The sequence below is a fragment of the Narcine bancroftii genome, chromosome 6 (genome assembly GCF_036971445.1).
Source record: "Narcine bancroftii isolate sNarBan1 chromosome 6, sNarBan1.hap1, whole genome shotgun sequence".
Taxonomy (NCBI): Eukaryota; Metazoa; Chordata; class Chondrichthyes; order Torpediniformes; family Narcinidae; genus Narcine; species Narcine bancroftii.
In genome coordinates this window covers 13,439,381-13,453,750 of record NC_091474.1, presented here as the reverse complement: position 1 = coordinate 13,453,750, position 14,370 = coordinate 13,439,381, and the positions used below count along the sequence as shown (strand labels likewise).

General features: G+C 41.2%; 1 protein-coding gene and 1 long non-coding RNA gene across 2 annotated transcripts in view; one reads left to right on the top strand and one right to left on the bottom strand.

Annotated features, from left to right (window-relative positions):
• The window catches only part of ptprt (protein tyrosine phosphatase receptor type T), a 1,055,968-nt gene that overhangs the window by 81,834 nt on the left and 959,764 nt on the right, over window positions 1-14,370 (top strand). The gene's annotated exons all lie outside the window — the stretch shown is intronic.
• The window catches only part of LOC138735727 (uncharacterized), a 67,168-nt gene continuing 53,572 nt past the window's right edge, over window positions 775-14,370 (bottom strand). The window contains exon 4 of the long non-coding RNA XR_011339914.1: window positions 775-986. This is a non-coding gene — a long non-coding RNA (uncharacterized lncRNA). The remainder of the gene's footprint in view (window positions 987-14,370) is intronic.

Below are 14,370 nucleotides of genomic sequence, written 5' to 3'. Positions count from 1 at the left end.
ATCGCATTAAGCATTTTAATTCAATAAAAATGAATTTAATGTTTCTCCAGCTTCCTATGTGATGCAACAGATCAGAAATGATCTTTGTGTTCTGGTTGAAGTTGTCCTGTCATAATTCCCAATTTTTAATCAGGAAGCAAACATTTTGAAAATATTTGTTGTCCGGTGTTATCGTTCAAAATTTCTTTGTTAGGATAAAGGAATCTTCTCTTAATAACAATATTACTCTTCCATTTATGACCATTTTAAACCTGATTAGAATTCTAATTTTAAAAGCTTCTTTTTAAATGTGATCACTTCTGCAAACACTTGGCTACATTATCAATTTTGAAAGCAGCTGTGTATTTTGGCTGCCAAGCCAGTGGCCACATTAATTTGAAGTTATAAAGGAACTGAATTGCAGCCATTTTCTTGTGCTGGGACTAGTGACATTTTAAACAGAGTGGAAAAAGAGCTTCATGTAAAATCCAAATATACTTTTTTTTGGTTCACATTTTAGAAAGGCTAGAAATATCTATTACTGATAGCGGTGATAAAAGCTGAATATATTTGGATAATATTCCTCTGCCTGTGATCTCAGTGCAAACAGTAGCTTCAATTTAAGTAAAGAAACATAATGTGACTGTTCATTGTCTTTCCTCTAATATTGCCGGCCCATTATCTCTCTTTCAGATATGATGCATAAAAATATAAATCCTATATGAAGAATGCAAAATAAATTGCTTATTGTACTTGGATGACTGACTGATTTTGGTATTGTCTTGAGACTAATGGTTCCCATATTCATGTTTATTTAAAATGCACTCAAGATAGCAAGTTTATTTCCCCGATTTTAGTTCAACAGCCAACGTACATGATAAAGGAGCTTTTTTTTTTAAAAAAAAAAGAAGCCACTTCCCTATGACTCCTGGAAAGCAGCATCTCTTCTTCTGAAGCTGACTGCTCTCATTTCGTTTCCTCCGTTTTGCAGCACACGATGATAACTGCTTTAAAAGCAAGAAAAATAAATTGGCTTTCAAATAATCATCTGCTTCACCATCTGCATATCATTAACATATTCTAACAAGGCTTGCTGAGAAAAGCTTCTGGCATCCTTCTTCATTGTCTTGATGACAAGCCTCTGTTTACATTGCAGAGGGTTGTGATCTTTTCAAGAATTATCAAAAAGTCATTAATACGTTGAACACACTTTAAATACCAGAGATGTGCTTCACGCATCCGCATTTTGGAATATGATTTCCGAAGCGACTCAGATGTGCGATTGTCCAACTCTTCAATCAGTTAAATGCTCTACGTGTTGATTATAATTGGATTCCTGTTGCACTTTAGAATGACAGTTCATATATTATATATATATGTATTGTTCACTTTTGCTGTTATACTGGAGAAAGCCTCATTTCAGCGACTCAGAATGATTATAAACTAGAACTACTAGGATTGTCTGCTGTGCCAGAGTCCTGATGTGAATTCAATGGGATCGGCTTTGTGTGTAGTTAACTTGGCTACCACTGACTCTAGTTTATTTTATGCTTCATTTGAAATAATTGTGTCCTTTTGATTCCTACTTGAGAGTGAAAGCTTCCATTGTTATGGCGGTGTGGTGAAAGAAATTGGGCTGAATTATTCTTGTGTTTGCAGTCATTCTGCATTCATAGTCACTTAGAAATTTCAGAAATCTATTTATGCAGATGATAATTGAAAGAGGTTATCAAAATATGAGGGCCAAAGAGCCACCATGTCATGGCTGAACATATGTTTATATCCCTTGTGTTGTCTAGTTTTCCAATGGTAGCATGGGGGGTGCCATTCCATTTCAGCGACCCAGATATTTTTCTGGCAAGTGTCCATTACAGGCTTTTTTCTTTTTCTTGTGTTCACCCAGTCATATAATGGTTCCTTCCATCATCCGGCAAGTTGGTGCAGGCTTTTTTTTTCCCTCAAAATGAACTTTGAAAGGTTTTTTTTTGTAAATAATTTGTGAATATAGTCATTTTACATCCAGAGTGTCATATCTATACATTTCTATCAAAGTTCACTTTCTTGTCAGAGTACATTCATGACATCACATACTACTCTGAGATTTTTTTTCCTGTAGATGAAGCAGAATTTCTAAATTACCTGTACCTGTAAACTGTACTTAAGCAGAGAGAAATGTGTACAAAAGAAAGAAATGCATACAATCTAAGCATATACAGAAATACACTTAATGCCCGTTCGGGCGACATCCAACCACATATACATCTGTGGTCCAATAAGGTTATAATAGAGTTCAGAAATCCCAATCGGAGAACGGGATGTAGCAAACATAACCAGATGTATGCAACAACTTACTGCACACAAACACGTGTATCTCATGTCATTTGCACGCATGTAGGTACTCTACTTTCTATCTGTCGTGGCTCCCAACCGCAGCAAAACCAGTGCCAGTGATTGCAGCAACAAGAGGCAAAGGAGAAGTATTGATTTGGAAGTGAAACAAAAGGTTATTAAACAACGTAAAGGAGGAAAAACAGTGAATGATATTGCTCGTGATTTAAGGACGTTGCACTTGACAATCACGACGATCCTCAAAAACAAAGAAAAACTTCTCCAAGCTGTGAAAGGATCAGCTCTACTGAAAGCTACAAGGCTAACGAAAATGCGAGGGAGGCCTGTATCATATATATATGTATATATATATATATATATTAATTGCTAATGACGTATATTGAGGACCAAACACTAAAGCGAGTCCTTCTCAGCACGTTGACGATCAATGCCAAAGCACGAAGCTTGTTCCAGATGCTGAAAGAAAAAGCAGGGCCAGACTATGGTATCAAGTTTAATGTCAGCTCTGAATGGTTCAGGTGTTTCAAAGAAAGTTTTTTGCTGCATAATGTGAAAGCGAGTGGTGATGCAAAGGCAGCAGAAGAATTTGTTGAAACCTTAGATAAATAATTGTAGAGGGAGGCTATTTGCCCAAGCAAATTTTTAATATAGACAAAACTTCCTTATTCTAGAAGGGAATGCCTGAAAGGACCTCCATTCATTAGGAGGCCAAGTCAATGCCAAGCTTGAAGGCTTTTAAAGACAACGTGACAGTATTGCTGTCTACGAGTTCCATTTCTTATTTGGCATAGTGAAAACCCCAGGGCTTTCAGGAACATTAGCAAACCCACCGTACCAGTTTATTACAGGAAGGAATTTAAAAAGTCCTGGATGACACAAATGCTGTTTCAGGATGCCCTTCTCGATTGCTATGTCAGTGAAATGGAGAAGTACCGCTTGGAAGAAGACGTACCTTTCAAGATTTTGCTAATTGTAGACATCTCCCTTTCATTGGTGACCTCTACCGTAACATCAAAGTGGTGTTCCTCCTGCCAAACGCTACCTCTTTAATCCAGCCAATGGACCAAGGGGTTATTGCAGATTCAAGGCCGACTACCTGAGGAGGACCTTTACTCAGGCTGTTGATGCAACTGATGACATTGGCAAGACACTGATGCAGTTCTGGAGGGAGTACAACATTTTCCACTGCAATAAGAAGGGCCTGGGATGATGTGACCAAAGAGTGCATTAGTGGCATTTGGGGAAAGAAAATTCTGAAGTGTTATGTGCATGACTTTAAGGGATTTGAAAAAGATGTTAAAATTGCCAGGATTAATAGAACTGTTGTCGACATGGTAAACAACAACCTGAACCTAAGACATAGATGATGAGGTGGTTCCTGAGGAACTAACAAATGAAGAGCGAATAGCTGAAGAAGAGGTGAGGGGAAAAGGAAATTGCAGAAGGAGAACGGGTGCAGAAGAGGTTCATTGTTAAGGGGTTCGTCAAACTCTTTGCAGACCTTAACAGCTTGCTGAAGAGATGGACCCAAACACTGAATGCTTTCCACTGATAGAAATGCTCTCTTGCAGTGTTTGCTGCATTATAAAGAAATTTATTTAGAAAAGTAAAAGCAAACTAGGCAAACAACACTGGACATATTCCTGAGGGAGCCAGCACCTCCCCAAGAAGATCATCAGCCAGGTCCTTCAGGAATTACAGAGTGACAGTTCATCAACGGAGGTTATTTGACCTGAAACTCTTCCAGTGGAACAGTGTGAGGAAGTTTTGAACAGTGGTGTGGATGGTCCTGGTCCTCTTGGTTAAATTGTGTGTGATTATAGGCCAAGAAAGTATTTACTGAAAAGTTCAAAAAGTGGAAAAAAAAGTGAACAGTTTAATGAAGTGTAAGTTCAATATGCCATATAGCTTTGCTAAGCATATACAATAATATGGTGTTTGCACAATGTCCGCTTCCCAATTTCACAGAACGCATTGTGGATGTTAAGCAGCGCATACATGTAAATATTAGTGATCAATAATGACCAAAGTAAGAGTCCTTTCAGAGACTCAATGACTCTTAGGCAAAATTATGATCAAAATGGTCATAGGCAATATTAACATGTACTTAAGTAAAGATCTGGTCCCACTGCAATTCGCCTATCGTCACAATCGCTCCACAGCAGATGCAATATCACTGGCTCTCCTCTCAGCTCTGGATCACCTCGAAAACAGCAATTCAAACATATGGCTGATCTATATTGACTACAGCTCACCCTACAACACCATTAGTGCATGGACGATGGACTGAATGGCCTTTCCCTGTGTTGTTAGGAAATATGGAGCTTGATGGGAGTGAACCAATTAAGCAAGAGTTTGATCCAGGGTATAAAAAGGTAATGGGAGAGCTGCCAGAGTTGCTGAACGGCAGTGGGGTCAATGGTGATGACCCATGGAGAGCGGAGATACAGCACTCCCCCTCTGGGTCCCACCGGCCAGTTCAACTGCTGTCAGCTCCATGCAGGCTTTAAACAGCCTGTTAAAAGAACTGAAGGTGGTTTATTTTAAAATCCTGCGACTGGGTCGAGGATGACGGCCCCTATGTTCGGCAGTGACCACAAGCGGTTGCAGACTCCACATAAGCAGAGGACTGACTCAGAACACCAGAAAAAGAGGAGACCAATCCTGTTTGAGAAGGAGAACAAGATGATGACCCACGGGATGGCGTCCAAGGTGGCGGACCAGTGAGGGGTTCTGCGGCTGAAGGACACACGCACAGTCAGCGGGCTGTTGGCGACTGTGGTCAAGGGACTCACCAAGCTGTGGACAGTTGGAGACTGGCTTGAGACTGGCCGAATGGGTACAAGGTATTGGAGCCGTGAGGTGAGTGGGTGGTGAGGGCGCTGGAGGTTTCATGACCATGTTGGAGGTTAAATCTGAAGCTCAGGCTGCTGACTGTTTGGACTGATGTCTATATGGCTGTGGAAGATGCTGGAGGCAAATCCATTAACAGTGACTCTGGGGGAACTCTCATCTGCTTCTCTTTTTTTGTGACTGTAAGCAGTGCTGGGCAATTTCTTGCAAGTGTTCCCAGGAAATAATGGCCAATCAGCCTTTAAAGTGTCTGGTGTAAAAGGAAAATTGTCTCAACACTGGCATCAGATGACATAAGCTCCACTGGGGATTGACAGCCTCAACCCCAGTACAATTTCTGGCATCTGCAGATATTGGTGTTGCAATCAGGCAAGTGTAGAATGGGAAATTGCATTGTGGACTTGAAATGACCCAAGTTTTTGAGTGAGTGCAGAAACTTGAAGGAAGAAAAGGTTAAAATGAAATGAAGGTATAAACTTTGCCGTGGGAAAGTCGCAGTGGGGGGCGGGGGGAGGTGAGGGAGGGAGAGAGAGGAATTAAATAACAAATAAATAGGAATAGGACATAATTTTTAAACAGCGTGGGAAAGTTGGTAACGTTATAGTGCACAATTTATAAAGAACGTGGGGAAAAGCAATGGCGATCCTGACTTCCCAGAATGCCATGTGGCAGAGAAACCTATTCATGGGTGCTCTGTGCATGCAACCATGTATACAACCCTTTCTCTGCTGCACAGAATTCTGGTAGGGCAGATCCGCTATTGCTTTTTCCCCATGGTATTTCGATATTGGGCATGATAGTTCTACCAACTTTCCCATGATCTTTATAAATTGTGTGCGATAATGCAACCAAATTTCCCACACAGTTTAAAAATTGTCTGTTATTGCAAGCACTTACCCACAGTCCCTTATCAAGGTTTATATAGGTTGGCACCACAGAGGCTGAAGGGTTCATACTGTTCTGTATGTAATGCTTAATTATGTAATAATTAGGCATGATTAATTTTGTTCAAATATGAAATCATGAAGAATTGATCAGGATTTAGGGTAGGTCCACCATCACTCGATGCATCATGACATCACCAGTAGAAGGTAGAACAGTCCTAACCCCGGGTATGGCTCCTTGCAAGTGTGAAAGCGTTCAGTGTCCCAGTTAGGAGTGGTCAAGTGTGAAAAGCCAAGTCCCCATTCGTATCCCATTTCAGTGGGACAAAAGTGTGAAAGCAGCTATTGTTTGCCTTGCGGTTGACCAAAGGAAATTTTGTGTAATATTACATTTTCTGTTTTAATTATTTGGCAATAAAAGACTCTTGAATAAAAATTACACACCAGAATTTGTTGTATGGTGATCGACTTTCACTGAAGTTTTACTAGCTGATGCTATAGTACAACTCTCGATCTCCACAAGAATTTCATTTTTAATGACACCTACTTGCCAGGTCACATTTCCCAGTGAGATGAGTGCAAGGCCTGTTACGTATAAGTCATCTATTTTGTCAGTTAACCAAAGGCAAATATTTGGCCAATCATCAGTTTAGAAAATTAACCTGAATCTTATTTTGAGCAACTGCCTGGGGTTTAAAAAAAATGGACAGATCAATCCAAATTGGGATCACTGTTGCTCAAATTTTATATTAACAGGGTGTGCCATTGATCCCTGAAATTGTTGCACGAATGTAATTCAAAAGGCTCAAGTCACTTTAATTCCCCATCACATTCCCTTGCTGACATGTCTGTCCATGGTCTTGTGCAGGGCCAGACTGAGACCACACACAAATTGGATGAACAACACTTCATCTTCACTTGCTTCCAACCGGATGGAATTTCTGGTCTGTCCCCCTGTTGCCTTTCCCTTTTCCCACTGTCTCCTTTGACAGAGCCAAAATCAATTCTCACCTTTTCCTCTTATCATATTCCATTAACACCTTTAGGTCGGTACTCCTCCCCATCCCATTCTTCTACCTTTCTCTCTCCAGTCTTTACCCAGACTTTTTTTTTGCTTATACCTTGAAGAAGGGCTCCGGCCTGAAACATTGGTAATATATCTTTACCTCCGATGGTTGCTGCAAGACTGGTTGAATTCCTCCAGCATTTCTGTGTGTGTTTTAATACCATCACAGCATCTACTGAATTTTGCTGCACTCCAAGGCATTTAAGGTTCTTTTTCAATTTCTTTTTCCTTTGCTGCTTCTGTCTACGTGTTCAACTTGACATGGCATGTGAGCAACTCACATCTGAAGTGTGCTGCCAATGTCTGCATTTCTCCAACAATGTTTCATAAACTCTCTTGAAGTGCGAGATATTTTTGGTTCCTGACTATGTCTCCCTGTGCTAATCAATGTTAGATCAGCAATTCAAGATTTGTTTTGCACTTTTCAAAATCGCATTCTTTCAGCTCAATTGCCAAATTGCATTTAATCTGGTCTTAATTGGCCTGGGGAAGAGGGGCAGGGGAAGGAATATGGACCTCTCCTCTCCTCCCCCAACCTTTTTAATTCAGTTACTTGCCTGCTTTTTGCTCACACCTTGACCAAGGGCCCAGGCCTGAAACGTTAGCCCCTTTCACACTTTAAAGTGGTCCCAAGAATTAATGGCCAATCGGACTAAAAAGTATCTACTGTGAAAGGAAAATCTTCTCAATGCCGAAGTCAGATGTCGTCATCTCACACCGGGAATAGATGGCCTCAGCCCCTAGTACAATCCCTGGCATCTGCAGATGCCGGCGTTGCAATCAGTCAAGGGCAATTGCATTCTGGCTAGAAATGACCCATTTTTGTGTGAGTGCAGGAACGTGAAGAAAGAAAAGATTAAAATGAAGGTATAAACTTTGCCATGGGAAAGTCGCAGCAGGAGAGAGAGAGAGAGGAAATAAATAGCAATAGTGGACAATTTTTAAAGTGGGAAAGTTGGTAGCGCTATCGCGCACAATTTATAAAGACCGTGGGGAGGGAAAAAGCGCTAGCAGACCTGACTTCCCACAATGTCATGAGGCAGAGAAACCCCTCCATGAATGCAGCCATGCATACAGCCATTTTTCTGCCACATGGTGTTCTGGGAGGGGACGTCAACCATCGCTTTTTCCCATGGTATTTCTATATTGTGTGCAATAGCACTACCGACTATCCGCGCTGTATGAATTGTGCACAATAGCATTACTAACTTTCCCAAGTTGTTTAAAAATTGTTCTTTATTGCTAACACTTTCTCACCATCCCTTATAAAGGTTTATATAGATCGGCACATCAATCAACAAAGGTTGAAGGGCTCATACTGTGCTGTACATAAAGCTTAATTATGTTTTAATTAGTCATGATTAATTTTGTTCAAATTTAAGATCATAATACATTGATCAGGATTTAGGGCAGGACCACCATTGCTCGATGAATCATGTCGTCACCGGTAGAAGGGAGAACAGTCCTAACCCCAGGGATGGCTCCTTGCAAGTGTGAATGCATGCAGTGTCCCAGTTAGGGAGTGGTCAAGTGTGAACAGCAAAAACGTCATTCCTAGCAATAGTGGACAATTTTTTAACAGCGTGGGAAAGTTGGTAGTGTGATCATGCACAATATATAAAATCATGGGAAAAAGTGATGAATGGCAGACCTGCCCTCCCAGAATTCCGTGTGGCATCCTGGGAAGTCACGTCCGCCTTCACTTTTCCCCCCACAGTCTTTAGAAATAGTCATTATTGCGCTACCAACTTTCCCATGCTATTTAAAAATTATCCGCTATTGCTATTTTATTTCCTCTCTCATTCTCCTGCTGCGACTTTGCCATGGCAAAGTTTATACCTTCATTTTAATCTATTCTTCCTTCATGTTCCTGCACTCACGCAAAAACTTGGGTCATTTCTACCCAGAATGCAATTTCCCATTCTGCACTTACCTGATTGCAACGCGGGTGTCTGCAGACGCCTGGGATTGTGCTGGGGACGAGGCCATCTATTCCTAGTGTGAGATGAAGTTCTCTGAGAAGACTTTCCTTTCACACTAGACCCGTTTTCGGCCGATGGGCTGTTAATTCCCGGGACCACTTGCAAGTGTGAAATGGGCTTTAGAAAGTCAATGGATGGAAACTTGCTGTGAGAATATTGTTACATGTCATATAGCCTAATTAATGGTCTTAAATCTGTTTAGAAATTGATTTAATAATCTATAATTTTACATATCCTCCTCAGCCCATCTTAAAGACTGTGATGCAACTGAATTTGTATTAAATTCTACAGGTTCCTTCACACCAGCATCAATTTCTCTACCTGCTGCTTTGATTAAACCAGTTTCCCATGTGGTTAGCAGTATCTGAATGGAATTTTCACATACCTGATACACTGAACTGTCATGCATTAATTTCATTTTATTTGACAGGAAATCCTGTCATGACAAAAAAAGAAGGGAAATTAATTTGTTTTGAATTTTTGCCTTTAAATCTGACAAACACAGATTTGAATGAAAGGAATACCTTAAAACAGAATTCCAGGTTACAGTCTAGTTGTTCTATTTGAACTGCTCTTTCGTGTTGTGGACTTGACATTTACCTAACACAGCAAGAATAAAACTAGAATCCACAGTAACAGGCATTACATTATCTTGAGTCTGTCACGAAGGATAACCTTATTTTGGTGAATGAGGGTGCAGTCATGTTGGCATCCTTTCCCTGAACTCGTCCTGTTTTACCTCTCTTTATTGCAAAATTCAACTCCTCCCTTTTTTTGCCATGAATATATACTTAATTTGTTTCTTGCTTTCATTCTCATTTGAATCCTTTATTCTCTCCATTCCTACTGTTCAGTTTCCCACCTCCATAATAACTATTACTTGTATCTCGATACTGGAACTATTCTCATCTGTTGTAACCGAAAACAAGAATGGCAAGCAAAATTCCCTAGACACAAATAGTGTGCACCATCCGCAAAAGGCACTGCAGTTGCTCGCCAAGGCGATCCATACAGCACATATCAAGAAGGTTCAAGTTTAAGTTCATTATCATCTGACTGGATGTATACAACCTAATGGAACAGTGTCTCTCCAGGACGTGGTGCATGCATAAAAACACACAATACATAGTACATAATGATCACGTAAATAATCGAATTAACTGTATATAAATATCTGGAATGATTAACTCATTTACAGGATTCTGTTCATCAGTCTCGCAGCCTGTGCGAAGAAGCTATTCCCCAGTCTGGTGGTCCTGATTTTGATGCTCCTCCATCTCACTGATGGTGGTCGGTTGAAGATGCTGTGTGCTGGATAATTCCTTCAGCTGTATTTTAACCACACTCCCAGTAAATTGCCATGTTTAGAGGAAAGAGAGACCCCAGAGATCCTCTCGGCTGTTTTAATGATCCTCTGTAGTAGCCCTCCAATCCGATGTTTTGGAGCTGCCATGCCACAAAATGATACAGCCAGACAGGACACTCTCATTTGGGCTCCTATAAAAGGTTGTCAAGATGGAGTCCACACACCCTCACCTTCTCAATCTCCTTCGGATGTGCAGATGCCTGCTGTAACAGGAATATCATGAAGGGCAGGTTCCCATCCTGATTTGGAACTATATTACTGTTGTTTCACAGTTGTAGACTTTAAATCCTGAGCCAGCAACTTTGCGGGATTACTTCCAACATAAGGACTTTGCCGTGGTCTCAGTAGTAATTGAGGATGGGCAATAAATGTTAGCCTTGCCTACCATCAGAGAGCAGCAGAAATCATCGAGGATCCACACCACCCAGGACATGCTCTGTTCTTGCTGCCGCCAACAGGAAAGAGGTATAGGTGCCATAAGGCTCGCACCGCCAGGTTCATGGACCGTTGCTACCCCTCCACCATTAGAGTCCTAAACAGCAGACTCGATCTGATGTACAAAAACTCTTTCTTTGCACTTTATTTATTATTGAATTTGTTTCTGTGTTACATAGTAAGCTTGTTTATATTGAGTAGAGTTTTTTGCACTACCGATAAGGAGAAATTCTGCCTGGCCCGCAGGAAAAGGAATCTCAGTTGTATGGGATGTCGTGTATGTATTCTGACAATATATCTGAACTTTGAACTTTTAATATCCACATCCCACAAAATAAAATTTAATATATACAGTGATTTGAATCAGGCTGTATGGAAATCCTAACCTGCCGGTGCTTATACAAAGAAATGACAATGGGTACATGTGAAATTAAACAATAAAGTCTGCAGATGCTGGAGTGGAGTGCAATGTACAAATGAGTTGGAGAAACTCAGCAGGTCACGCCACAAGAAGTAAAGAGTGATCAACGATTCCGGCCTGTACCTAATGAAGGGCCCAGTCCCAAAGTGTTGGTCACCCCTGCTGAGCTTCTTCAGCCATTTCAATAAGCTAAAGCTCTACAGTTCACCAGCTTTCACCCTTTTGAACTATGTGTAAGAGGACTGGGACTGGAAGTGGAAATTTGTCCTCGGTTTTACATGGCCAATCAATAGAATAGAACTTTAGAAGAGGATTCCACACCGCTGCATGGCAAGCTTTGTGCAAGGGGAGACAGCAGGACATTATCTACTTGTGCAAAGTAGGAATCCCCATTACAAACAGAAGTTATCACCTCCTCAGCTTATTCATGACTGCTTGACAAAAGTGATGTTTCATGGCACATTGTGCAAAAAGAGCCGATTTTAAAACGGGCCCAGTAGAATATGTGAGCTTAATTACGAAGACACCAGCATCTTGCACACAAGGTGCTGTGGTCAATTGACATGTAGTAAAACTGAAAGTACTGTCAATATTAAAATTGAACCCAACATGGTTTCTGAATTGAAATGTGAAAAATGGTTATTATTGACTGTACACTCAGAAAATAGCTTTGTCCCGCTTCACAAGATAAAATTACAAGGACACCCATGGTATTAAATTATTGCATGAGACCCATTGTTTTGCTACATTGTTGGAATGCCCAAGAAATCTTTGGCTTGGCTTCGCGGACGAAGATTTATGGAGGGGGTAAAAGTCCACGTCAGCTGCAGGCTCGTTTGTGGCTGACAAGACCGATGCGGGACAGGCAGACACGGTTGCAGCGGCAGCAGGGGAAAATTGGTTGGTTGGGGTTGGGTGTTGGGTTTTTCCTCCTTTGCCTTTTGTCAGTGAGGTGGGCTCTGCGGTCTTCTTCAAAGGAGGTTGCTGCCCGCCAAACTGTGAGGCGCCAAGATGCACGGTTTGAGGCGATATCAGCCCACTGGCGGTGGTCAATGTGGCAGGCACCAAGAGATTTCTTTAGGCAGTCCTTGTATCTCTTCTTTGGTGCACCTCTGTCACGGTGGCCAGTGGAGAGCTCGCCATATAACACGATCTTGGGAAGGCGATGGTCCTCCATTCTGGAGACGTGACCCACCCAGCACAGCTGGATCTTCAGCAGCGTGGACTCGATGCTGTCGACCTCTGCCATCTCGAGTACTTCGACGTTAGGGATGAAAGCGCTCCAATGGATGTTGAGGATGGAGCGGAGACAACGCTGGTGGAAGCGTTCCAGGAGCCATAGGTGATGCCGGTAGAGGACCCATGATTCGGAGCCGAACAGGAGTGTGGGTATGACAACGGCTCTGTATACGCTTATCTTTGTGAGGTTTTTCAGTTGGTTGTTTTTCCAGACTCTTTTGTGTAGTCTTCCAAAGGCGCTATTTGCCTTGGCGAGTCTGTTGTCTATCTCATTGTCGATCCTTGCATCTGATGAAATGGTGCAGCCGAGATAGGTAAACTGGTTGACCGTTTTGAGTTTTGTGTGCCCGATGGAGATGTGGGGGGGCTGGTAGTCATGGTGGGGAGCTGGCTGATGGAGGACCTCAGTTTTCTTCAGGCTGACTTCCAGGCCAAACATTTTGGCAGTTTCCGCAAAGCAGGACGTCAAGCGCTGAAGAGCTGGCTCTGAATGGGCAACTAAAGCGGCATCATCTGCAAAGAGTAGTTCACGGACAAGTTTCTCTTGTGTCTTGGTGTGAGCGTGCAGGCGCCTCAGATTGAAGAGACTGCCATCCGTGCGGTACCGGATGTAAACAGCGTCTTCATTGTTGGGGTCTAATGGACATTTTGTAAATTGTTATATATTCCATGGTTATGATGGAATTTAGAATATAGGCAGGAACTAAAAATTTGTCATTGGTATTTACAGCTAGATACTGAGATTTATCCATGTAACCAACACACCAATGGCATGATGAAAAAAGCCTCTACTTCCTCAGGGGTTTGCGGAGGAGCTAGTGGAGTTGTTCAAGTGAACCGGTACGGACTTGAAGGGCCGACATGGCCTGTTTCCGTGCTGTAAACGGTTATATGGTTATATATGGTTATTTCTTTCTGTTAGATAAATAGCTAGGTATTTATCTAGCTATGGAAATAAGGGTATAGCTTATCTATGCCTTTCTTTAATCATAAAGAATTGGATTGTGCATGGAAAGAATTTTGTGTGTTTCCCAGATGATGAACTAATGTATGGCTTGTGTTAATTAACTTGGTAGATTTAACTTGGTTGCCAATGTACAGATTTGTTACGGAGATGAAAATATAACATAGAAATGAAGAATACATCTTTGCGTTAACTGGAGTTTATCAGTCCTTTCTGGGCAGTGCCAAAACTGCTTGGACATGAGCTTCAAACCTTTGGGGCAGAAGGGATAGAAAACCATTAAAAAAAAATTAATGGTTTGGGAAAAGTCATCGAAAACAAATATTAGATGGTCTTGCAACGAGTCATTCCACTCATTGCAATATGGGTTGTTTAGTTTTCGAAGGTCAATCTTGATGCAATTGTTATACACAGGCATTCTACCTCATTATTAGTTTTTAAATGAAAACATTTGGATTCTTTGTCTTAAATCTGATATGAGTATCTTGCCATATTTCAAGGTGAGTTGGGAGGAAATAAAGGGAATTTTGAGGGTCTTACTTCTCACCTTGGAAATTCCTATGACCACTTTAGCAGCTGAATATATCCTGCATTGAAAATAATTTTCAATGCAGCCGAAGCCCATTTATTACACCCATTAAATCTTTGGTTAAAAAATGGCTATGAGACATTCTCTACTTATATCATTAACAATAATCCAAATGCTTTGATCTCAAAATAAAGGCCTGGATGCATAATAGATCAGTATAAAAAATATATCCTTTTGTTCCAACAACTGCATAGCTTAATAATAATCAGCAGGAAATGGTTGAGCTATTGAGTTCAAGATCAT